Here is a 25,879-nt window from a genome sequence, read left to right as displayed (position 1 = left end):
TGCGGATCTGTGGCAAGTTGGCACACTAGGGAATGGGGGGAGGGGAACAGGAGAGAAGAGTACTCCATCCTGCTGAATTTTCTCTGCTGCTTCTCTCCTGCACAACCCACTGCTTTTGTGCCTTCTAGAGGTAATATGAAGACAACAGATTAAGCCCTTTGGGCCTGATCCCATACACCTTCAGAGTGAAAAATTCCCATTGACTTTCATGGGAATTTTATCTTGCATTAGACCTATACAGTTGTTTGTGTCTCTAGGCTCATGCTTTACCATGACTGTTCTGCCTTGTTGCCTTTGGAGAGCTCAGTAGACTGTCTATGATAGCTAAATATTTGCTCAGTTAAGATGAACAGGTGCCTGCCACTCCATAATGAGGCTTGGCAGGATTAGATTTTTGTTGGTAAACATCTGTTTAATCAAACACACACTCAAATTGATGAAAAAATATTTCCATCAATAATAGAAAATTTACAAATAGGCAAAATAAGAAATGCTGCTTGAGCACTTCTTAGAATTAAGAATGTTTCCTTTGTATATGACAAGTACTACTGACACTTTATATTTTGTATCAATGGTTAAAACTTTAACTTTAAAAATCTCAGTGTCTACTGTCATTCAATAATTACTGTCCCCCTCCTTTGTCTGACACCCCCCGTAACTTCCCACACCTGTGCAAATTTAAATTGATAAAAACAGAAAAATGCTCAAAACAAATATTAACTATCAAATGTATTAAAAAAAAATAAAATTCTGTCAAGCCTATTTGTAACGAACCTCCAGAGACAGAGCTAAAGAAGAGCTGCAAGACAGGCAGCTCCTTAAGGAGATGCCTCCTGACCTTCTAGCCAGAAAATGTCAAGCGATCAGTTTTCAGATGGTTCTTTTCCATAGAGCTTTTGACTTAACAAGACAAGAACCAAAGTTTTTTGGATAGGAAAACACATGTAATTCCTTACTTTTATTTGAGCTGATCAGTAGCAATCAAATATAATATAATTACCCTGCTGTCATCAAGATATTCTGTAAAATTCTCCGGAGCATATTTCTGACTCTTGCTGGTCAGGAAGCTTTCATTTTTCTTTGGCACTGGGTTGGCTGATTTTAGTTTTGTTTGGAGTTCTTCATTGCTTGTTTTGTTCAGGCGTGGTTGCTCTGTTTTATATTTTTTACATTTGGTAGGCTGAGGCCAGCCAGCAAGGGAAGCAGCAGTGCTACTGTCACAAATGGTGGAGGGTGATAAATGTAATGTGCAGGAAAACTTTTACTTCTTTTGTAATTTAAAGCACCAAATTGCTATAGATATACTATAGAAGTTAGTAAAATAATGAATGTAGAAGGATAGCATCAGGGTTTTTTTTTATCTGTACTGTATCTTATCAACTTTAAAATGAAATTCACTTATGTGTAGAGAGCCAGCACAAGTCTCTATTAAATACCGTTAGGAAGGCTTGAAGTGGTGCCTCGCTCGTGGGCTGGCCTCCTGCACAGAGTAAATTTCACTCTTATATAGCATCTGTTACCAAAGAATGCAGGTGCTATTGAAAACTATTTAATTTTTTAGCATTCAGTGATGATGTAAGTTATTTCCTGGGCTTTCCTCCATTTTCTGTTTGCATGGATCAAACTTTTACAGTCCATTGAGTCTGCTTACCCAAGAGATTCTTTGAAAACAAACGTGCATATGTAAGGAAACGTAGGTCAGTGTGATAGTCGCTGATGTGTTTATTTTGCTACCCAAAATGGGCTGAAACCACTTTTTTTCTTTTTTTATATCCTGTTCCATCGTGTGATACAGCCAAAAGAAAAGGCTCTTTATGACAAGACTTGATGGATATGACAAACAATTTTGTGGATAAAACTATGTCCTAAAACCTGTTTTCCTTTGGGTTCCACTTACAACATGCAGCAGTACTAACAGTAGCAAAATCTCCAAGCTGCTTCTTGGTCTGGGCAACACCCTAAGTTTGGGAAATCATTCTTTATTTTATTTTTCTTGGTGGACTATTAAGCAATGTAATAAGTATTGATAATTCCTTTCTAAAGGCCGAACTGTACAACAAAAATTAAAATGTCCCAGATTTTACTTCTTCCCCCCTCCCCATTGTCTAGATTTCACAATGGAGTAATTGGCCATTTGAAATGCTATAAAACTCACTCATTTAGACACAGTGGGTGCAGGAACTGACTGATGTCTCCCTCTCTCCGTTTATGGGTGTAAGAGGGTTCTCTGCTCTTCTGGCAGTTGAGAGGTGGGCTAGCTGCATTGAGAGTTTTTCTGCAAATCTGTGTGCTGCATTCTAAACCAGACGGGCTCATTTTAGATTGTGGAATGTGCTGATCAAACAGATTCTCCCCTCAACCTGCTTTGTGAATTAAAGCACTTAAGGAGCAAGATGCATTTGTTCTGGTAAAAATGCCAGTCTCTTTGCCATCTGAAAGTCATGAAATATGCACAGCATAAGTAGAATTTAAGTCCTATTTTGAGGGCTAGAATGGGCTTAAGTGATGATTAGACCTTGGGCAGGCTTTCTTCCCAAGGATGCATTTCACATGTCAAATATATGCCAGCACTTCTGAATTACACTAGAGCTGGGCAGAATGACAAGTAAAACAAACAGAAGGGTACTGTACTTTGCTGTTCTACTGCTGCTGTTTGTGATCTGTAGCTGTCAGCCAAAAGGTGATGGTAAAGTATGATGTCTGAAATCTGTCATTCATTGCAAAATGTTCAGAATATAAAGCTATCAAAATACAAAAGTGCCTGAAGTACGTAAACTGCAAGACAAGGAAAAGTGTGTGAATGTGAGTGGGTGCCTTTTTGTGAGTGCGGTTGTTAAAAACCAACAAACATTTATTTAGATAGCAAGATGCTGTGTAAATGAATTGTGCCCATTTCCCCCCAGATCCTGCAATCTGCTCCACAGGGGTAGACCCTTATGCTCATCCTCATGAAGTCCCATTGAAATTAGTGGGGCTTCACACAGGTGCAAGGAGGGGTCTGCCCACTTCTTGGGACCATGAGAGCTTGTTTCTATACTACAATGGAAACCCAGGGCTAGCAGAAATTGAGTTAGCAGACCCTGGGTTTGTTAACCTAGGGCTTGAGCAATTACAGTGATGTGTAACGCCAGCATAGGAATTATTGAACCTTGCATCCCAACCTGGGGCTCCAGCGTCTACATAGCTTTATGCAGACCCGAGTTCAACCATCCATGTCCAGGCTTCCTAGAGCCCTCCCAAAATGTGGCTGCTCTAGCCCTTTTTGATGCAGTCTGGAAAATCTTACCTGTTCACCAAACTTGACCAGAGGACAAAGAAAGTTGGCCCATGGGATTGTGGGATACATTTGGTGGATTCCCAGAGCACGAGTCCAGGAGGGCTGCATCTACACCACAAATCAATAGGGCTTGAACCCTGGGTCCCAGCTTTACTCAGGCTTGGACTCTTCACGCATGTGTGGTCCTGGAAAAGTGATGTAAGATAGCAAGCACCATTGTATCTGATTGAAGTCAGTAGGAGCTGCAGGGGCACAGCACCTCACAGAATTTGTGCCACATGTGAACTGAGAGTGTTTGTACCTACAGACAATAATAATTAATTTCAGATGTACCGTAGTGCCTACTACTTGCTAGGCAGATTCCAGGTACTCAAGAAGGATAATGCCTGTGCTGAAGATCTTACACTCTAGAGACAAATAAACAGAGGGTGGGGGACACTCTAGCGACAAACAGAGTGTGGGGGAAGCAGAATCACAGTAGGCAATTAAGGCATGTTCCCTGTGTGAGGAGCCTAAAATTAACTCACAATGGGAACTGCGGAGCCGGCACTCGGGGTGTTGGCTGCAGGTGGGGGCCACGCACGAAGCCTTCCTGGCCACCCCTCTGTCTAAGAGCCGGATATATTGGCTGCTTCTCAGGAGCCGCGTCAGATCTTGTACCCTGGTCCACCCATTCATTGTCAGGGCTTGGTCCACCTCCCACTGAAGCCTTTTCATTGTCTACAGTGGGTGCTGGATCAGAGCTTCTGTGCAGTTTAGCCCCCATTCTTTCATTGTTAACAGCCTGGCTTGTAAACTACTTATGCTACCGTTAGTAGCCTGTCTCATGTGCTTACTCCATCAATGACCCAGAGAGACCTGAATTCAAATTGCAAATCACAAGTGAGAATGGTTTGGGGTTTCTCAAAATACAATCCTCCCTATGCAAGAACTATATAAAGTTGTAGTTGCTGTGCAAACATTAAATAAAGGAGCCTGCCCTGTAAAAATGATGTCATAAAGACACAATGTGATTGGGGGTATAGAACGTAATGAGGGATGGATAGAGGAGAGAAGGGTCATAATAGTGTGACAGCAAGGTTTCAGTTACTAACAAATGTGGAGGCACCATGGATAAAACTTTCAAAGATACCTAGGTCCCATTTTCATAACTAAGACACACAGGAGCTTAGGCCTAGGGTAGGCACCTAACTCCCATTGACATCATCTAAATATCCTTGGGGATCTGGGCACTAAGTCTGGTTTAAAGTCAATGTGATTTAGTCTCTTAGGTGCTTAGGAACCAACTTTTTAAAGCTAGTCAGGCACCTAACTTCCTTTAAAAACCTGGCCTGAGATCACTTTAGAAAATGGGACTTAAGAGCTCTCAGAAATTTTATCCTGTAGCTTTGTTTGTAGGTAATGAAGAAAATGAGCAAGAGGCTATGATGATTTACTAACAGGTCACTTGCCTCACTGTTTTTTATTGTGTGATAATAGTCATGGCTCTAGTAAGACAGTAAGAGTTAATGTACATCTAATTTGGTTTATGTTTTAGAAATTATAAATTAAAAATAACTTTGTATTAAATACTTACCTTAAAATATTTTGTTTTCATTATGTGTGGCAACATCAAAATAAATTTACTAAAAAAAATTGTTGTAATTTTAAACTGCAGCAATCACAGGTTGCAAACTGCTTACAAGGCAAGAATAATTTTGTAGGCTCACTTCTGCTGAACTATGGCAGTCTATCAAACAAGCCAGTATGCCTCAGACGAGGGAAAGGAAGAGAGGATTGGGAACTAGTCCCAGCTAGTGGAACAACACAGCAGCTTGAGTGGTTCCAAATACAATCTTTTCCCAGTGGAAAAGAGGCCAGGCACATCCTGTTCTGTTTAGATTCTGGAATAAACTTTGATCCAGTAATAACTCCAGCTATGCTGCCTTGTAATGTTAATTTGCCAACCTGAACATGTGTAAAAAGTCATTCATGATTAATAAAAGCAAAACAAAACCATATTTGAATATGTTCACATACAGATCTGTAGTCTTTACTCGCCTCCCCACCACACACACACCAAGTCTGGGGTCATTTGGATATTTGGGTCCAGCCTTTTTATTGGGGCCTACTTGTTTGAATTAAAATAAAATACATGACCCCTCTCCTCTGTTTTAGGAGATCTGCAGGATTAGACCACAAAGGATGAGATTTTTTCAAAGTGCTCAACACTGGTCTAACTTCATTGCATGTAATGGAAGCAGAGTTAGGCCATTGCTGAGCACTTTAGAAAACCCCACCCATGTAATGTGTGGAAATCAACCAACCATTGTTCACATAGGCGACCTTGCAATTCTTAGGCACATGGAAAACTTTAAAATCCAGAACTGAGCTTTCTTCTCTTTGAGAGCTTTAATAATGATCAAATCTCTGAAGTGTATTGTCTTGGGGCCTTTTTTCATAAATAAAGAAAAACCTGTAATTTACTGTACCAACTTTGTGTTCTGAGGGCATGTTAATGGGCATTGTATGATTTGATATTTGTATAGTAGCTTTAATTCACAACATACAATTCAGTATTTCCAACAAAACCATTCTACTGTATGCTGTGAATGTGCGTTAAAAGCAGTACCCTTTCTCTTTCTCTATTATGGACGTGTAGTATGGAATGTATTTCGTAGTGTTGGTGTAGTCATTCTTAAAAGGCATTCCACTATACAGCATGCTCTAGACTGGCAACCATTTTTACAGTGTGCAGTTGCACAGAATGGACCCATCATAGCTGACAAACTCCCAGCCAAAATGTATAATTAATGCATATTTGCTTGAGCTACCTTTCAGCTCTTGGTACTCCAGGCATTTCATTAAATATTAGTCTCCTGAAAAGAGAAATTGCTTGCAAAGCTTCATGTAAACAATCCAGCCAAGTTTAACTGAAATAAAATCAGAATCAGCAGTATTTCTCCTTAAGCAATTTTCTTATACAACGACGACATAAATGGACATGTCAGATTTTCTCCCAAGAAACATGAAGTGTCTGGGGGGCGGTGGCTTTTTTTTGCCAGGTTTGAGCTTGGAATGATTTAGTTCTCTAAAAGCTTTTGTGGTTTTATGACAGAAGTGTTGACAACCATAAACAGAGGGACCTCGTTGTGTGAGGCTGTAATAAATAAGAGGAGTATTTCAGACAAGGAAGTAGGGACGAAGTCTGGACTTAGAAACACAAACACAACTTCTGGTGTACTCATGTGGAATTGTATATTTGTATATGAGAAATTTACTATGTAGTACAAGTAGGATTTGCTGATATTTAATTTTCTCTGATGCAGTAAAGCCATCTCACTATATGGGAGCCAGGCACATTAATCATAGCCTTGATACTATAGCAGTTGGCACTTTAATAGATAACACATAATCCCTCTAAACTTGATTTTAGGTTAATATGCTAAGTGCTTTGTTTAAAACACAGCAACAGGCTTACCCCTCTTCAGCAAAGCACTTAAAATTACGCTTTAAAGTTCATCACGTTCTAAGTGTTTGGCAGAACTGATGTTACAACACAGGTTTTTGACCACCCAAATTATTCTAGCTGTTGTACTTGGAGTGGCAGTGTTTTTGAAGATATAAAATAAGTGCCATTATTCTAGTTGTATTTTGCTAAAGAGCTACTTAACACTGATTGAAACAGTCGTGTCTTATTTTTTAGATCAAAGTGTCTCCCTTTTGTGTTATAATAAAACAGCTTGACTCTTTCAACAAGAAAAGAAGGTAAGGGCTCAGTGTACTAATTAGAGCTCTTTTAATTATCCTAGAAAAATTATTCTAGGCTAACATGAAAATATTGTAAACAACCACTCCTCTAATTAATGCATTGAGTTCTTACCAACTTTTCTTCATTCTGGGACTGTTTCACTGAAACACAAATTTTGATCTAAAAATAGCACTGATTGAAACATCTGAAGTAGCAGCTGCTCTGAGTGATTTTAAAAATAAAATATAAAGATAATTTGATAGTCACAATATTCTATTTCATATGTTGTCATTATGGCGCCATGTTACATGACAGGTCATTATGAACTATGTTTTAAGAAAGGTAATTATGAACTACTACTACTGGCATGTCATGAAATAATGTCAAAAACTTATTTAAAAATCAAAACAATTGTTTTGAAAAGAAACTTTTCCAAAACAAAACTTTTGAAACATTTTTTTTTCAGAATTTCCATTTCTTGAAACTTTGAAGATAGTTGGTTTTGTTCTAAATCAAAATTAAAACAGAATTTGAAATGTCATCATTTCTTGCCAAACAAATTCCAATTTTCTACATTTCCTACTAAAACTTGGTTAATGTAGGAAATGCTTTCTAGAATTGTGTGTAATGCACAACTGCAACAGAATCCAATGTACAGAAAACACAAGGGAAATATTGACATGGTAAGGAAGATGTCTGGTCTTCTCCCACAGAAACAAATGTCTGGATTAGCACCTTCCAGGCTGCTGAGCTCACCAGATTTAATGCTGAATACTATTCTCTCTTGTAGCTGAACCTAGTTTTGGCAGATTCTATGAACAGAATTTTATGACTGTGATGTTGAGCAAACCAATGCTGACTTGAAATGATTGGTGATTCAGGCAAAAGAATAACTAAATCAGAGAATTCAGTGCATCCCAATGTCTGTTTGGGTGCTACTATGTAAGTGCCAAATACTACAGGCTTGTGTTAATTTTACCAGTATGCCCTATTAAGAGACTTTGTCCATTGCATGAAGTCATCTCTCCTTTGAGAACCCTGCTCTTGGAAAATGTATTTCACCTGTATTGTGTAAGCTTTTAAATGCGGGGGCTCTCATTTAAAAAAATATCCATAATTAGGTATCTAGCCTGATTAAGTGCTGAGCACCCAGGAACTCCTATGTAAGTTGTTGTGGCATGGTTAGTACATTTGAAAAACCAGGTCATTTATCTGTCTGTCTTAGGTCCTTGTATGGTCCCCATCACTATAGTAGCAGAGCACCAGAGGCGGATTACAGTTTTGTGGGGCCCTGGAGCACAGCAAGTGGGGAACCTTTCCACTTGTGGTCCCCCTTGCTTCCCCTTCCATGCTCCTGCTGGATAGGGGGTTGGGATGGGCGGGTGCTGAGCGGGCAGAGCAGGTCAAACCCCCACATCCCTGACAGCCGTGCCGGGTGGGCAGAGTGGGGCAGGCCCCAGCGCCCTGACTCCACTCCCTGTCAGGAGTGGGGGTGTCCATTTTTCTGGGGTGTCCCCGATTGGCCAGAGCCCCTGGGCTCAGGCCCCATTGGCCCAGTGGCTAATCCACCACTGCTGAGTTTCTCAGTCTTTAATGTAGTTACCTCCTAACAGCTCTGTGAGGTTGAGAAGAACAATTATCCCCCATTTTACAGATGGGGAACTGACACACAGATTAAGGGACAGATTTTTAATGGTATTTAGGGAGCTCTCATATAGAAGGGCCCTATACCTCTCAGAGCTGCCTCAGCTACTGAGCATGTGAAAGTCCCGTGCTCCTCTCGGACACCATCTTGCTAGACACCTTGTGGCATTCAGAGAGAGCACTTCTTCCTCAGTGGCATAAAGGTTTCTCCTCTCAACACCCAGCTGCAGTTCCAGAGGATGAAGAACAGGAATCCTCAAACCCAAATGGTAGTAATTATAGAGGAAGAAGCACATCTTTCTCCCTACTATATGCCAAGGTGGCTAGGAACCCAGAGGGGGGCAGAGGTAGGGGGTTCCCCACATTGAGAGGTCCTTTTTGCCCCTAAAAAGAGAACCAGGCTGGTGCATCTCTCCTCTCCTGCTTGCATAGTGCGCAGGATTACTCCTGCCCCAGGGCTGTAGTAACTGCCGATCTCCGTACAACCCAAGAAAGAACGAGGGATAGGGTAGGAATAGATAGCAGTTCTGCTCAGGGTGGGGGATCACTGCTTAGTGTTTCCTCGCTCACGAACGTGAACAGGCCCAGCAATGCAGTGGGGCGAGAGGTGTTGTGTTGCAGCTTGCTCTTTTTTATATCCTTTATAGAAAGTCCTATAAAATGTGATAACAACACCAAGCTCTTACACAGCACTTTTCATCACCTTAAAAGAAATAATAATCTGTTTAGAGTTTCATGAACCTTTCAGAAGGCTTCGTTTTCTGTTCTTACCAAAAATTCGCAGGTTTTACAACAGCTGTTGATTTTCATAGTTTTATTTTTTTACCTGAATTTTGGACCACTCAAGTATGTGAAAATACAGATTGTTATCAGTTATGTTAATCCCACATATTAAGTAGATGTGTTTCTTGATAAATTATTGTAAGTGTAAATGCAAGGTTTTCTGTTAAAGTAAGGCAGCATATTAGAAGACAAACATATATACACACCCCTCAATACTAAGTCTTTTAAAAAAGAAGTGCTGGAACTCCCAGCTCTAAGCAAGCTGCCATCTATCCTTCCAGAGCATGGAGCCAGGTCAGAAGTTCTTACTTTTCTCTATTTGTTGCTTTTTTTTTCTCTTTTCCCATCCCCCAATATCTACCCTAATATTTACCCAGAAAATGGTAACAATTTTTTTTATCATTTTTCACCTGTTTTTTATTTTTGTAAAACGACATTCCTGTAAAATTTAAAAAAAAATAAAAATGAAAAATGAAGACCTTGACCATCCTATAACTTAATAGACAATTTTATCCCTGAATACAAAATGTTTATTATGATGGTTCAAAAATCCTATAGCATCAATGATATCTACAGATCTGTATTTTCTGTAGAATCCTCTTTTATTCCTATTAAGTTCTGTAGGAATTAAGCCCTAGGCCAAGGATTGAAGACTAGGTTGGCTTCATGAAAACAGGAGATCTAGAAGTTTGTAGGCATAGAGTTTCCAAGACTTCACTGATGGAATATAGGGCTGGACTACAAAGGTACAACTGATTATTAAAAGGCAGAAGTCCATCCTGACTCCTGTCTTTTGTGATTAACTCTAACAATCAACATTCTGAAATATATTCAGGAGGATTTACTGTAGTGCAGTATTTGTGATTCTGTATTAGGTCTATTCTTTCTTCTTTTTTTCTTCCCCCCAACACAGTACAAGCTTGATTTTAGAAATGGCGCTGACTCCACAGAATTCAGAGACAGAACCCAAGTTCTCCCAAAGTTCTGGGACATTTGGATCAAGGGTTTTCACTTGGGCTCATTTCTATTTAAATCAAAATATGGCCCTAACCCTGCGTTTTCCACTTTTCAGGCGACAAAGTGACTACGATAATAACATGTTCTGCTGGCACATTCTGCTCTAAAGTGGCGTTTGGCTTGAAAGGCACTTAGTGACTGTCACTTACACCTTTTGCAAGAGACAGAACTGTGCTAGCATTCAACAAATGCCAGTCTGAAACATTTTCATATGAATATTGTGACAGACCCAGACCAGTGGGGTCCAGGAGTCTGATAGAGGGCAAATATACTGGTCACTGGATGAGTAGTTTTCTGTTCCCAGAGTGATCAGAGCAGGGGCTGCACTAGAGTAATCAGGAACCTGCTAGAACCAATTAAGGCAAACAGGCTGATTAGATCACCTGCAGCCAATCAAGGCAGGCTAATCAGGGCACCTGGGTTTAAAAAGGACCTCACTCCAATCAGGTGGGGAGGAGCCAGAGGAGAGGAAGTGCGTATGAGGAGCTGGGAGCAAGAGGCATGAGGAGCTGAGACTGAGAGGGTGTGCTGCTGGAGGACTACGGAGTACAAGTGTTATCAGACACCAGGAGGAAGGTCCTGTGGTGAGGATAAAGAAGGTGTTTGGAGGAGGCCATGGGGAAGTAACCCAGGGAGTTGTAGCTGTCATGCAGCTGTTACAGGAGGCACTATAGACAGCTGCAATCCACAGGGCCCTGGGCTGGAACCCAGAGTAGAGGGGGGGGCCTGGGTTCCCCTCAAACCTCACAACTCCTGATCAAACACAGCAGAGGAGAAGATCACTGAGATGAGCAAATCCGCCAGTAAGCGCAGGACCCACCAAGGTAAAGGAGGAACTTTGTCACAATATATACACAATATAAAAGTTTTAAACAAACAATTCCCTCCAAATCTCCCAACTCCTGATCAGACACAGGAAGAGTTGATCCAGACTGTGGGAAAGATCACTAAGGTGAGCAAATCTGCCAATAAGCTCAGGACCCACCAAGGTATAGGAGGAACTTTGTCACAATATACAAATTAGCATGATGCTCAATTTCATTACATCTTTTGAACTGATGTATTCTCATTTCACCATTGAAAACTAGGCATTGGAATACTGGCTGCAAAACATGTCATTTAACATGGCATTGTGAGTGCTAAAGAAGCTGGTTACAGATAACTATTAAATAGCACATATAAACATTCATAATTATTTAGTGGGAGTGGTAGCAATCAGTATAATATGTTTTTTCACAACTTTTGCTTTTTGGGCTAAAGTTTTCTTGTCTTGGTCTCTGCCTGGAGTTAAATAATTTTTCTGGAAATTTTAAGCAAGCATTTGTTCAGTCGATGGGCAGTGCAGAGGTGAGGGGGAAAAGATACACCATTATCAATTCCAAAAGTTCTTGGTACCTTTTTTTGAATGAGTCTACAATAGATATGACACGGTGAAGATGATGTAACTGAAAAGCATTTCTCTGAGGACTATGGTGAAATTTGGTTGTGATTTAAGTGAGGTGATTAAGTTATCTAAAATAAAAATAGAATTATATGATAGATTTAATCTGCAGGAAGGGAGATTTAGGTTAGATATTAGGAAAAACTTTGTAACTATAGGGGTAGCTGAGCTCTGGAATAGACTTCCAAGGGAGGTAGTGGAGTCCTCATCACTGGAAGTTTAAAAAAAAAAAAAGTTGGACAAACACCTGTTGGGAATGGTCTAGGTTTGCTTGGTCCACAACGGTGAGAGGTGTGGGGAGTGGACTTGATGATTTCTCGAGGTCTCTTGCAGCCTTACATTTGTATGATTCTATGATTTTTCTGCTACTGAAGAGACACCTGTGTAACCTCTTGCAGTACTGTGCACTGCCCTGTTTATGTTAGTGTAGCGGTAGGCAACCTATGGCACGCATGCCAAAGGTGGCACGTGAGCTGATTTTCAGTGGCACTCACACTGCCCGGGTCCTGGCCACCGTCAGAGGGGCTCTGCATTTTAATTTAATTTTAAATGAAGCATAAACATTTTAAAAACCTTATTTACTTTACATACAATAGTTTCGTTATATATTATAAACTTATAGAAAGAGACCTTCTTAAAATGTATGACTGGCATGTGAAACCTTAAATTAGAGTGAATAAATGAAGACTCGGCACACAACTTCTGAAAGGTTGCCGACCCCTGTGCTAGAGTTTTAGGAAAGCCATTTATATTAAAAAAGCAAAGTAAAATATTCTTGCACAACATAAATTAAGTATATGACCTAGAGTAATAGTGAAAATTTGCTGGCATCTACAGGTGACCTACATTTTCAGCCAAGTTCATTTAATTGTTAACTCACTCATCCTCTGAACTACAATTGAGGCAGCCTGTAATGAGCATGCACATGCAGCTAAGTTGGCATTGTAGGTAATTGCCTCATCTATTCCAGCTGTGAATCTTTTTGTTCACCAGAGAAGCCTGTGCTCAACTCCAGAGCCCAGCACTTCCTGCTGTGAAGAAAAGTCAGCCCACTTCTCAGGGAAAATCACCTATATGTTGGGGGAACCTTTCAGGATCACAGGAGTAATGCATTGTTTGTGAGCTTGGTAACTCCCTTTCTGATAATCTCTTCCCTTTCTTAATCAAGCCCGTTTGCACAACAGGCAGTCCTAAAAATTCATCAGGAAAACCAAGTAGCCATCTGGAACATGACTCATGGCTTTCATAGCTAGTAAAAAAGAGCCAAGAACTTCTAGAACCCCCTGCTAATGGGAAGAGTCAATATCTCCTTATAGGAGGGAAATCTCCCTCTCCCCTCCAAAGCATGCCATTATCCAGCCAGCATTTAAACCATCACTTGATGCAGCCTACTTTGCCATTTGGCACCCAGTATCCAACCTCCCATTCCTGAGCAAGCTAATTTAGAAAGGTCACACCCATCCCCTCAGAGATACTTTCCTTATCATGAAGTTCTTCTAGTTAGGCTTCAGGACAGGATATGGAGCAGAGAGTGTGCTGGTGGCATTTGATTTGGTTGCCCATGAAATCCTGCTGTCCTGTCTCAGAGGCACCACAGGGGTCGGCAACCTTTTGGAAGTGGTGTGCCGAGTCTTCATTTATTCACTCTAATTTAAGGTTTCGGTGCCAGTAATACATTTTAACATTTTTGAAGATCTTTCTATAAGTCTATAATATATAACTAAACTAGTGTTGTGTAACGTAAATAAGGTTTTTAAAATGTTTAAGAAGCTTCATTTAAAATTAAATTAAATTGCAGAGTCCCCCAGACCAGTGGCCAGGACCCAGGCAGTGTGAGTGCCTCTGAAAATCAGCACACATGCCATAGGTTGCCTACCCGTGCACTACAGGATCACACTGCGAGATGGCTTTGCTCATTCCTCTCAGGCTGCAGAGAAGTGTGTAGGGACACATGCTTCTCCAGAACCCTCACCACTGGAGTTCCACCAGCTTCCATCACTCTCCCCATCCTGCTCAGCATCTATAAGCCAGCAGGAGAGATTGTGGAACAGAATGGACTAAATGCTAGCAACATGCAAATGACATGCTGACCCTATGTCACTTCACATGAGATGCAGAGAATACCACCCCTCAGCTACCTGAGGGCTTGGCTGAGATTAGCCAAGGATGGATGAAGAGCAGCTGGCTGAAGCTGAATCCAGGAAAGACTGCAGTGATGCTAGTGGGCAAAGGAAAGCAGTAATTGGCTCATCCTTGCAACCTTCTGTGAGGTAGATGGATAGATATGTATCACCCCTTCTGAGGGAGCTTATAGTTGAGTCTGTAATTCCACAAGACCAGCAAAATGAAATGGGAGTGATGTGGTGTGGCGAAACCCCATCACAGGCTGGAAAGGTGTGTGATGGAAGACACTCTTATATTCACACCCTATGGACTACTGTAATCTTTGTACATGGTGTGCCTTATGAGGTGTCATTTCAAAACTCCTAACTTGCTGATCAGTAATAGCCTGATGAAATGTGTGTCAATATCATATATGAAGTTATAAGATTCTCCTGTATGATAATGATAAGTTGGCAAACTGGTCTGTATGAACAAAGGAATGGGTGCTTGCCTTAATTTGCATTTAAACAATAAATAAAGTCATCAGTTTGAAAGGGAAAATGAAGGAAGCTCAAACAGGTGAGGGGAAAACACAGCAGGGAAAATCTTTCCACATAAATTCTTTGTCTCCTGGTTCTGAGCTGGAAATATTTTTCAGGAGGGAATCTGCAACTATAAAAAGGAGGGGCAAACATCCCAAAGCATTGTCTGTCTCCCTCCCCTTCCTCCCACTTTCCGCCTACCCTTCCTATCACATTCTCTGCACCTAAGAAGAAAAAGGAAATATCAATTAAACTCATGTGGAGTCCTGGCCTGAAGAGTTTGGTCAATAATCTCTCCTCAAGCATGTTATGAAAAATTTTGCTCGACTCTAATATAGTTTAATATTGGCTCTAGAAAGCATTTTATCTTTTTCTTGAAACCATTTCTGACTTCTATTGTTCATTACTTGTACTCACTTAAAATCTCTTTTTAGTTAAACTTATTTTATTGTTTCATCTGGTATGGTAGGTTTGTTAGTGTCTGGGTAACTTCATTGATCGTGGTAAGCTGTTGTACAGTATTCACTTAAAGGAATAAAACTTAATATTTCTGAACTGTCTGGGAGAGATCTGAACAGGGCAGGACAAACATTTCTGGGGGAAAAGTCCAGGACCGTGTGTTGGTATAACCACAGCTGGTGAAAGCTACGGTGTGACTGACTGGCAGGCTGCAGTTACACAAACACATCTGGGAGTGGCCTGCATGCTGGTGGCTGGTTGCGAGCAGCCCAGGTTGGAAGCTACACCAACAAGGCATTGCAAAGCACCCCAAATTAGAGGGCAGGAATGACGCAGCCCCCCACTGGTTTGGATTATACCCTGGAATGTGTCAGTGGTTAATGGCCAATTAGTTACATGCATTGCACCTGGGCCATCTCTAATTAGTTTCCTCTTAACTGGAGAGGCTGGCCTGAAAGTCATGAGGTTATAACTTAATGGACACCTGGGCTTCATAAAAGGGAGAGAGTTCAGTCTGAAGGAAGAAACCACAAGGAGCAGGGAGAACAAGCACCTGAAAGACTCAATATGATGGTCCAGTTCTCAGTACCAGAGCTGGTGAGGAGATTACAGAGTAGCTGAGAAAAGAGATTGAAGACAGAGCCCCAAGGAAGGGCTGATTTGTTGAGAGACTTTGGACATTAGTTTGAGCTTTTGTTATCCTGAAAGGGATCTGAACTAGCAGCTCCTCAGCCAGAGGGCTGAATTGTGCCCAGGAGGGGTGTGGAGATGCAGACCCCTACGCTGTTGTGCCCTGATGCACTCTGGTGGTGAGTGTGCACTCTAAGGGCTGGCCTACACTGACACTATAAGTTGATCTAAGGCTAGTTCAGTTACGTAAGTTACATAACTCAAGTCGACATAAAACAGTGTCTACACCAATCTATGTCGATGATGAGAAAGCACTCTCCTGTCGACGTAACTTGCACTTCTCGGGGAGGTGGAGTACAGACATCGATGGGAGAGTGCTCTCCCATCAACTTAGCATGTCTTCACCAGACCCACTAAATTGGCACCACTGCATTGATTGCAGCAGTGCCGATTTAGCCAGTAGTGTAGACATGGCCTAACAGATGATCAAAGGGTATGAGTTTGCAGAGAAGCTAAATGATTTGCATTGTTCTTCAGCACAGGTTATTATGGAAATACACTGTACTTATCTATAGGTTCTCCTTAAAAGTAATGAAGATGAGCACTTTCAGAGATGGGTCTGTAAAACACACACACACAAATCCCAGCAAATAGATGGAAGTCCAAAATTGTTAAGAAAAAAAGTACTCAACTGCTAGCAAAAGTATTAATTTAACATGGCTGCTGTGCTTGAGAACTATAATGTGGCCAATTACCTATTTTTAAGTAGTAGCTAAGTGATCTGGTAAACAAGCTGGGTAGCAATCAAATACTGCAATTGATAGGTGCCATAAGAACCTGAAGAGCAACTCTGTGTAGCTTGAAAGATTGTCTCTTTCCCCAACAGAAATTGGTCCAATAAATGCTATTACCTCACCCACCTTGTCTATCTGGAGAGATAGTGGCATTTTTCTTGTCAACTGTGGAGTTTTATCCAATGCATAGTGGCAAACTAGCAAGAATTTATCTTAAATTATCTCTCATTGAGAGTAACATTGTGGTAGAAAAAAATGTATCTGATTCTTCTGTGCTGTGCTTTTCATTTAAAAACAAACAATAACTCCTTTTTAGTCTTTGAGAGCCTGAAGAAAGCCAAAGCTAGTGTTTTTCTGGGCTGTAGAAATAAGAAATTTGTACACAAAGGCAGATCACCTACAAACTGCAGAATGAATAGAGAAGCTAAAATTTCACTTGATTGGCTGCCACATCCCCACTTGAAAGCAAGAACAACAACAAACCAGTGTCCCCAACAACAAAGTCCATCAACAGAAAGCAGCGTTACAGAGAAAATGTCACCAGCTAATTTCAGTACATTCCCTTATATTCCCTCGGGAAGCATACATATAATACTTTGCAGCTCTATAGGTTTTACATATGAGGACCTCAAAATGGTTTGTGAAGATGAATCAGGTCTTACAATGATCCTGGGAGGTGTGTAAATAAGCACAGACTCTTAAACTGAGCTCAGTAGCATTTTGTCCAAGGTGGTTCCTCTGATGGATAGGGAATAGAACTGAAGAGACCTGGCTCCCAGTCCATTGTTAAATAGAGACATGAGAACTAAACACAAAACGAGATTACTGCATTGATCTTTTCTACCTCCATGGAGTAAGCTCATGGATTTAAAAAGATAGCATATTTGTATCTGACCAGTTCAGTAAAATCCTATTATGCAGTCAATTATAGTTCATGAAATACTAGACCAATTTTTCAGACAGCTTGTCTTCAGAAGAACATTGGATCCATCTCCTCTGTTATAATAATGATAGTACATAATGACATCTTGTGATGTAGGCCTAAAGCACCCAAGCATTTCCTAGTTATTAGTGGCAGGCTGTGTGAGACTTTTAAATAGAGAATGTTTTTTAAAAAGATACACATTTGTAGACCAACTTACAGGAAAAACAACTTTCTCCTTACTGTTGCTTGGTGTGTATCAAGACAGTGCTCAAGGGGTGCCTAGGGAGTGGAAAGTCCTCCATCTCTTCAGACTGGTACAGGAATTCCAGCTTTCTTGCAGCACTAGCATAGGAGATGTGTTTGGGAGGACTTGAATGCACTGAATTCCATCTAGCCTCATTTGGCCCACAGTCCCTAAGAGCAATTTAGCTCAGCCTCAAGATATAAGTAATTTTTGATGTATCTTGTTAATATATGTGGTGGCTGCTCCCTGGCCGGTGTGAAGTAAGTCTGCCAGTCTGGTCTGTCTGTTTCCTAGAGAGCATGTGTGTCCATGTAACAGTTGACACTGACATTCTTAGTCGTAGTCTCAGCAAAAAGACCAAGGACTGATTGGGACACAGTGCTTTGAGAGACTTGAATGGAGTTGAGCATATTGGTAGGTGGAGTGGAAAGCTTGCACAGCCACTGACTATACTATACTTGTCTTGTGGTAAACAAGACAACTAAGGCCATGGCTACACTTACAGTTCTGCAGCGCTGGTAGTTACAGCTGTGTTCATACAGCTGTGTAGGGCCAGCGCTGCAGTGTGGCCACATTTGCAGCGCTGTTGGGAGTGGTGCATTGTGGGCAGCTATCCCAGCATTCAAGTGGCTGCAACATGCTTTTCAAAAGAGGGGGGTTGGGGTGGAATGTGACAGGGAGCGTGGGGGGAGACAGAGAGAGTGGATTTTTGGACCTGACACTGTTCTCAGCTCCCTGCCTTGCAAGTCCTAAGGACTGGAAGACACACAGTGCCTACCTTCAATCATTTTAAAAGTTCTGACCCCTTCCCCCACCCCTCCCTCATTCACTAAATGCAAATTATGCACTCCTAAATAGCCGTCAGACCAGATAAGCATCTGCTCAACATGGACTTCCCCCTCTGCCATGTGAGCGTGCTGTTTCTCTCTTCAAGCAAACAGCTGTGAACATTCCAAAGTAATTCCCCTGCCTGCCTCCGCTCGCTCAGCAAACAGGAGCTGTGTTTGTTTTTTAAATAAGCAGTTTGGCTGAACTCTGAGCTCCCCCTTTCTTCCGGTTTGTTGTGGACAGGAATTCTGGGATACCTCCTTATACCCCGGAGGTCAATAAAAGCGCTGGTGGGGTCCACACTTGCTGACCAGCGCTGGATCACCAGCGCTGGAATCGCTACACCCGTGGCACAATCGGGTGTACAGCCAGCGCTGCAACCAGGGAGTTGCAGCGCTGGCCGTGCTTTGCAAGTGTGGCCACATCCTAAGTTGCAGCGCTGTAACCCCCTCACCAGCTCTGCAACTCTCTAGTGTAGCCATGGCCTTAATGTCCAGAAAGGGCTGATGGTTTTGCAGTTAAGGCACTGGTCTGGAGTTGAGAGATAAGGGTGCAATTCCTGGGTCTGCCACAGAGTTTCCACAGTGTTTTGACAAATAATTTAATCTCTGTGCCTCAGCTACCCATCAGTGAATAGGGGATAACAATTTCCCATCTTACTGGGGTGCTTTGAGGATAAACTCATTAAAGTGTTTTGTGTTGCTCAGATACTGTGGAGATGGGACGATTTAAGTCCTAGGTAAAGAACTATAAATCTGGCATCTGTTAACAGCATTAGATTTGTTGTATAAAGTTAAATAGTTACATAACTGATAGCCCAGCTCCTCAGCTGGCATATTCTTCAATCATTCTCTGCAAATATATGCATTTGTCGTTCATCTCTTCTGTCTCCCCCCATGATGGCATATTCAAATTGAAATGTAAAAACAACTTGCAGCTTTAAGATTCTTGGCAGCCTCAGCAACGTCTAACAATTTTCTTACTGGGCTGTTCAAGGAGTTAAGGATACCCAGAATGCTGCTCTCTGTTGCTGGCCTCCATTGGACACGTTGTGTGTTCCTCTTTTTGGTTTCAAGCTGGAAGGTGGCAGCCAGTAAACAGAAATTTTAGCTCTTCTTCCTTCTCCATTAGTTCCCCTATTTGCATCCTGGCTCCGGGTACTGTCTAGTCTGCTTGGACTAGGGGAAGCACCATTTTAAATCCAGGAGACAAAGAAAAGTCATATACAAACAGAATCACTGAGTGTATAAGTGACGTTTTTACCACTGTGACCAAACTTACAGTCCTAATGATGACTTAAGGGAATGGTAATAGGATACATAGTCTTTCATCAATTAGAATCTACCCTTATAGTAGTAAAGGGCTAAAAATCATAACCATTTGAAAGCTTTTCAATAACTGTATGAAACCAGTTTACCTGAATCCATCAACTTCACATTCCTGAAACTATCACCTTTGTTAAATTCTCAGCAGAGGAAGCTGAGGACTTGTAGAAATCTAAGCACTCTGTCATCAGTCGAGACAAGTAGTTCTCAAACTGGGGGTCATGAGTACGTGCATGAAACAGAGAGCAACTGCTATAAAATATATAATTTAAATCTAGCCTTATAGAAAATTACACACACCTTTCCATCCTAATGTAGTGTATTTACTTCAAAGAGTACTGTAAACATATAATGCAGTGATCATTGTTCCTAAACACAAGATATTTATATTATCACCACTTTAAGGAAATTGGACTCTGGAGATTATAGTTTCGTGTGCAGGTTTTTTGTCTTTACACTAAAAAGATGGGACTGGGACAACATTAGAGGGCTTCATTGTTCAGCAGCTGAAGAGCTGCATTAAACCACAGACCAATCAGAACACAGAGATCACCAAAAAAAGTAATTTATAATTTAACAGTCAGAGACCCAGACAGGGGCAGTATTGGGGGGGATATGTGGGGGATATAGACCCACCAAAATTTGCCTAAAACATACCTCATAGCCACCCCTCCCAGCACAAAGGTCAAACATGACGCAGAAGTAAGGATAGTGTGATATGGCATTGCCACCCTTAATTCTGCGCTGCTGCTGCTGGTGGTGCTGCCTTCAGAGCTGGACGCCCAGCCAGCAGCCATCACACTCCGGCTGCCCAGCTCTGAAGGGTAGTGCCTGCCACCAGCAGCAGCACAGAAATAAAAGTGGCAATGGGGCACTAAGTCTGCAGTGAAAAGTGATATTGACAAAGTTTCTTCATGCCCCTCTCCCAGTATTAAACAATAACTAGTCAAAGAGAGAACTTTTCTGCTTATAATAATTCGATAAAAATGTCTTTTAGTCCTAATTTGAAAGTGGTGAGAAAAGGTAATTTCATTTAAAACAATAGAGTTATAAGTTTAGCATTTAAAATAGTGTTAAATATAAAAAACATTTAATTTATAAGGGGGGGGCAGTCACACGCGACCGCTTATTGGCTGAAAGGGGTTGCCAGTACTAAAAGTTTGAGAACCATTGCTCTACACACAGTCTTCGCAAATCAAGTCTGAAGCACATTGGTGGAATATTATGGAGAAGGCTGCATTATTACTGCCTTTGCTGTACGGGGAATTGGTTTAGTCAAAGAACATCAATAGTCAAGGTTGTCAGTTTAGCACCTCTTGCGAGCCAGTGACAACACCAATATTAGAACACAGTGCCTGGCTTTTAGTCCATTGTTCAAAACATTGGTCTAAACTGCAACTTCCTTATATATATCCTGGGTAGCTTTAAAAAAAGGAGTTGTACCCTCTGTCAAATCTGTTGCTCAAAACACCACCTATGGGAGGACGTGCTGCATGTTGATGTAACATCCAGAATAATGGAAGGGAAAAAACTTGCACCTCTTCCTCTAAATGAGTGACTGATGTGTCCCTTGTTTAATGAGATGGGGGAAGGAAGAGGTCAAGTTTTGGATATAGGTTTCCTTAGCAAACATTCTGTGGGGTGTGATTGATGTAGTAACATAAGGCCAGTTTTTAAAGGTACTTAGGTGCCTAAAGATGGAGAAAGGTACTTTTGAAAATCCCACTAGGTGCCTAACTCCCACACTCCTGCCCCCTCACTTAAAGAAATAAAGGGGCAACATCGCCTAGAAAAATCTTGTCCATAAAAAGGTTCAGAATTTTAAACGGACAAGTAACACCTTATAGTACTAAAGCTGAAATAAGGTAACAAACACATTTTAATTTTTTTTTCTGTGTGCTTTTGTCAACACACTGCATGTTACCCAGTTTCACTGATTCCCTGTATCATAACTTATCAAGAGAGAAATTGAATAACTGGAAAGACATGAGCAGAAAACCCCTTTACAAAAGTGTTTTTATTCTTTTTAGAGGACTTTAAATAAAAGACCATATTTAAATACAGTGTAGTCAGAAAATTCAATTTGTTTTAAATTGACCTTTTTAAAAAAATCAAGTTGACAGTGGCCCCTTAGTTTTTTTAATTTATCAGTAAAATATTAATGCTACAAATTTAAATACAGATCAAGAAATGAAGAAAGTTAATGTTCCCTTTGCAAAGATAACCCATTTACCCTGTGTTACATATATTGATAACATTACCTTAAATTTATATGATAAATACAATGTGGACAACTTAGAACTTACATTATTTTATTTTATTTCTCGAGTGCTATGTATTTAAATTATATCAACTGTTTAAAATTATATAGTAGTTACAGAATAGTGTTCATACATGTGGTATAATTTTAATCGTGACTGTAGAACCCTGGGCATAACTGGAGTTTTCTGATAATACCTGACACTTAGTGGTGATGTAATTATGTGCGTGATGTGAAGTGTTTTCTTTTACGGTGTATAATACTTGGTATATAGGATAGTTGATTCTATACAAGTATATATTTTAGATGGCCCTATTTTAATCATTCCACCCACCTTTTGAAACATGCACAAAAATCTATAACAAAATAGACATCTCCATTGAGATAAACAATATTTTTAAAAGGCACTTGAAAGTGCTTTCAAAAACAAAATCTCTGCATTTAAAGTGAGTGCAAAATAATAGCTTGGATTTTGCTACATTTTTTTTTCTGAATAAATACTGTGAGCTTTCACCATATTTAACTTAGACCTAAAGTTGCCCTGTGCTGGAGCTTTTTTAAACTGTCTATGTGCAAAGGAAGACAGTTTAAAAGTCCTTTGAACACAACTTGTTTCCCTTTGTTGTTTAAAGTTCAAACACGTTCTGTTGGCTTTTATAACCAGTGACAATAATTTGCTACTCTAGATGTTTACTGTAGTTGGTTCGCAAAGTGTAGTGAAACACAGTATACTAAATCTGTCTGGCATTAAAACAAAATCTGAGCAGATTTTTTCAATTTCTAACCATTTGACACAAGGATATGGGGGGCGGGCGGTGGCACAGGGTCTCTAAAGAAATTTGCTTGTTTAAAGGTGCAGTCCTGGAAGTAGAATTCCTTTTTATCCCTGGTGTAGCATGGGCACCCCTCCCCGCTCCCTGCCAAATGCTTCAACCCTATTCTTGTGTGATCATCTTCCCTTCCTACAGGGTAGTTCCGGCTCCATGCCAAATCAACACTTGACCTTTTTTCTGTACTGCCAGCAAGAAAGGAAAGAGTTCTGTGGTTAAGGCAGTAGACAGTAACTTGGGACTTGTCTACGCTATGCTGCAGTGCAGACTACAGGAGTGTGAATTGCAGAGCCCATCAAAGTGGTGTGATCAAACTGCCCTGTGTGAATGCCACTGGTGTGAACTAAAGGGTTCTTTGGATGCTGAGAAGTCCTTCGACCAACTGGAGTGGAAGTACCTCAGACAGGTTTTGGTAAGGTTTGGTCTTTGAAATTAGTTTTATAGGGGCATATTGGCCATGAGCATCTGCTTTGGTTCCGGTCCTTGATTCCCCACCTTTTTCATTTCTCAGGTACAAGGCAGGGTTGTGTGTTATCCCTCCTGCTTGTTCTGGCAATGGAGCCATTTGCAATAAAGGTGAGAAATTAGCCAAGGGGATTTGAACCCAAAAGAACTTGGTATGCTGAAGATGTCTTGTTATATTTGCTGGAGCGAGACACCTCATAAAAAATTATACAATCTGATTTTTGGAGTTAGGGAGGTATCAGGCTTCAAAATGAACTATGAGGAATCAAAAAATTTTAGGAAATAGTCTCAAAAGGGTCTAAACAAGCTACATAAATTCAAAGGGTAGAGGAAATTTAGGAATAAATATTGTGGAGAAACAAATTTTTTTCAGGCACACTTCCTTCCAATGTGGAATAAAGTAACAGAATACTTGGAGGAATGGAACAAATATGAAATTTCTTGACTTGGTAGGGTAGCCTTGAATGAATGTCCTTCTGAAGTTGTTTTTGTTTCAGTAAATCCCTGTGGTATCTGTGACATGACACAAAACTATCAAAACTCCTATGTAAACATAAAAGGCCATGTGAGTTCTAAAGTTCTGTATGAGCCTACAAAGTGGGATGGAATAGCCTTCTCTAATATGGTTAATTATTATGCATCACAATTTTTTTATCTGTCAGACTCGATGGACCAGATCCTCAGGGTGGACCAGCAGCCCCCCATCAGCTCCCCACTCCCCTAAGTTCCCTGTGCAACAGCCGCCCAGCAGGCTATCAATTGCTGGCAGTTCAGCTGTCCCTCCCCCCACTGCCATGTGCTGCTCCTGCCCGCTGTCTTGGAGCAGCTTGCGGGAGCCTCCTGCTAATTTGGGGGAGAGGGGGTGCTAATGTCAGCATGTCCCCCTCCCCTCCACTTACCCCATCTCCATAGAGCGGGGAGGGGAGGACACAACAGGCTCAGGATGGAGGGAGTGTGCTGACAGCAGTTGCTGTCTTAACTTCCTGGTCTACTTAAAAAGGCAATCTACTTAGAGTGGTTCAGCATACTTAAAGGGGCAATGCGTGTCTGTGTGTGTGTGTGTGTGTCTGTCTCTCTCACACACACACACACAGGGTGTGTGTCTCTGTCTGCCATGCTGTGTCTCCTCACTCCATTCACGCTGCCTTGTAGAGTATGAGGCTACATTAACAACAATGTGTTAACACTTGAGGGCTCAGCCAAGTTCTAGTTCATCATTTAACAGTAAGGTATTCCCTGGGAAATATCCCACCCTCTGACTCCACCACCTCAACCAAACTTCACAATCATCATTGCTGTGTACAGTATTAAATTGTTTGTTTAAAACTTATATTGTGTATATATTGTGACAAAGTTCCTCCTTTACCTTGGTGGGTCCTGCGCTTACTGGCGGATTTGCTCATCTCAGTGATCTTCTCCTCTGCTGTGTTTTATCAGGAGTTGTGAGGTTTGAGGGGAACCCAGGCCCCCACCTCTACTCTGGGTTCCAGCCCAGGGCCCTGTGGATTGCAGCTGTCTATAGTGCCTCCTGTAACAGCTGCATGACAGCTACAACTCCCTGGGCTACTTCCCCATGGCCTCCTCCAAACACCTTCTTTATCCTCACCACAGGACCATCCTCCTGGTGTCTGATAGTGCTTGTCCTCCTCAATCCTCCAGCAGTATACTCTCAGCTCCTTGCCCTCTTGCTCCCAGCTTCTCACACAGGCTCCTTCCCCTCTGGCTCCTCCCTCCCTGACTGGAGCAAGCTCCTTTTTAAACCCAGGTGCCCTGATTAGCCTGCCTTGATTGGCTGCAGGTGTTCTAATTAAAGTAGCTATCTCCACTGCCTTCTAGAAAGATCTTAATTGGCCCCAGGTGCCTTGATTAACCTGGAGCAACTGCCATTTGGTTACCATGGTACTATGGATTTGTTTAGCCTGGGGCTAACATACCTGTTCCTCAGTACTTTACTGTAGCCATCTGGCCTTGCCCCATCACAACATATATATTATATAGTCTTTGGTGAAAAAAATTTCCCTGGAACCTAACCCCCCTATTTACGTTAATTCTTATGGGGAAATTAGATTTGCTTAACATTATTTCGCTTAAAGTCGCATTTTTCAGGAACATACCTACAACATTAAGCGAGGAGTTACTATAGTTCTACACGCCATCTGTAACTGAAGAGCATGCACTGAAGGAGATGTTTGGTGCTTCCAACTATTCTGTAAAGAGAGAGGGAATTCTTCTAGATACTCAGTCCCCTTACACTCCCACCAAATACTGGCACAAGTCACATCTACACTTTGAGCTCGGATGTGTTTCTCCTGCTTGCATACACATACTCACACTACCTCTAATTGAGCTAGTACAAGGATAAATAACACTGTAGCCACAGTACAGTGGGTAGTATGTACCCACCGGTGCCGCCTCATGGGTTTTGTGATCTTCATGATTCCAGAGGAATACAATGGTCTTGGCAATTCACTGATGCTGGAGAATTGAGTATAATTTATTAGATCTAAAGTCTTACAGTTTAGGGGGGTTAACTGTGGATTTGGTGGGTCATTTATTGTTGGCTTTTTGAGGCATGTGGGGAG

General features: G+C 41.3%; 1 protein-coding gene across 1 annotated transcript in view; it reads left to right on the top strand.

The window, feature by feature from the left end:
* Nucleotides 1-25,879, top strand: part of GHR (growth hormone receptor) — a 191,698-nt gene that overhangs the window by 91,645 nt on the left and 74,174 nt on the right. The gene's annotated exons all lie outside the window — the stretch shown is intronic.

Source organism: Gopherus evgoodei, chromosome 6 (genome assembly GCF_007399415.2).
Source record: "Gopherus evgoodei ecotype Sinaloan lineage chromosome 6, rGopEvg1_v1.p, whole genome shotgun sequence".
NCBI classification, from domain to species: Eukaryota; Metazoa; Chordata; order Testudines; family Testudinidae; genus Gopherus; species Gopherus evgoodei.
The sequence above is the reverse complement of the archived record's forward strand: the minus strand, read 5'-3'. Positions and strand labels throughout refer to the sequence as shown.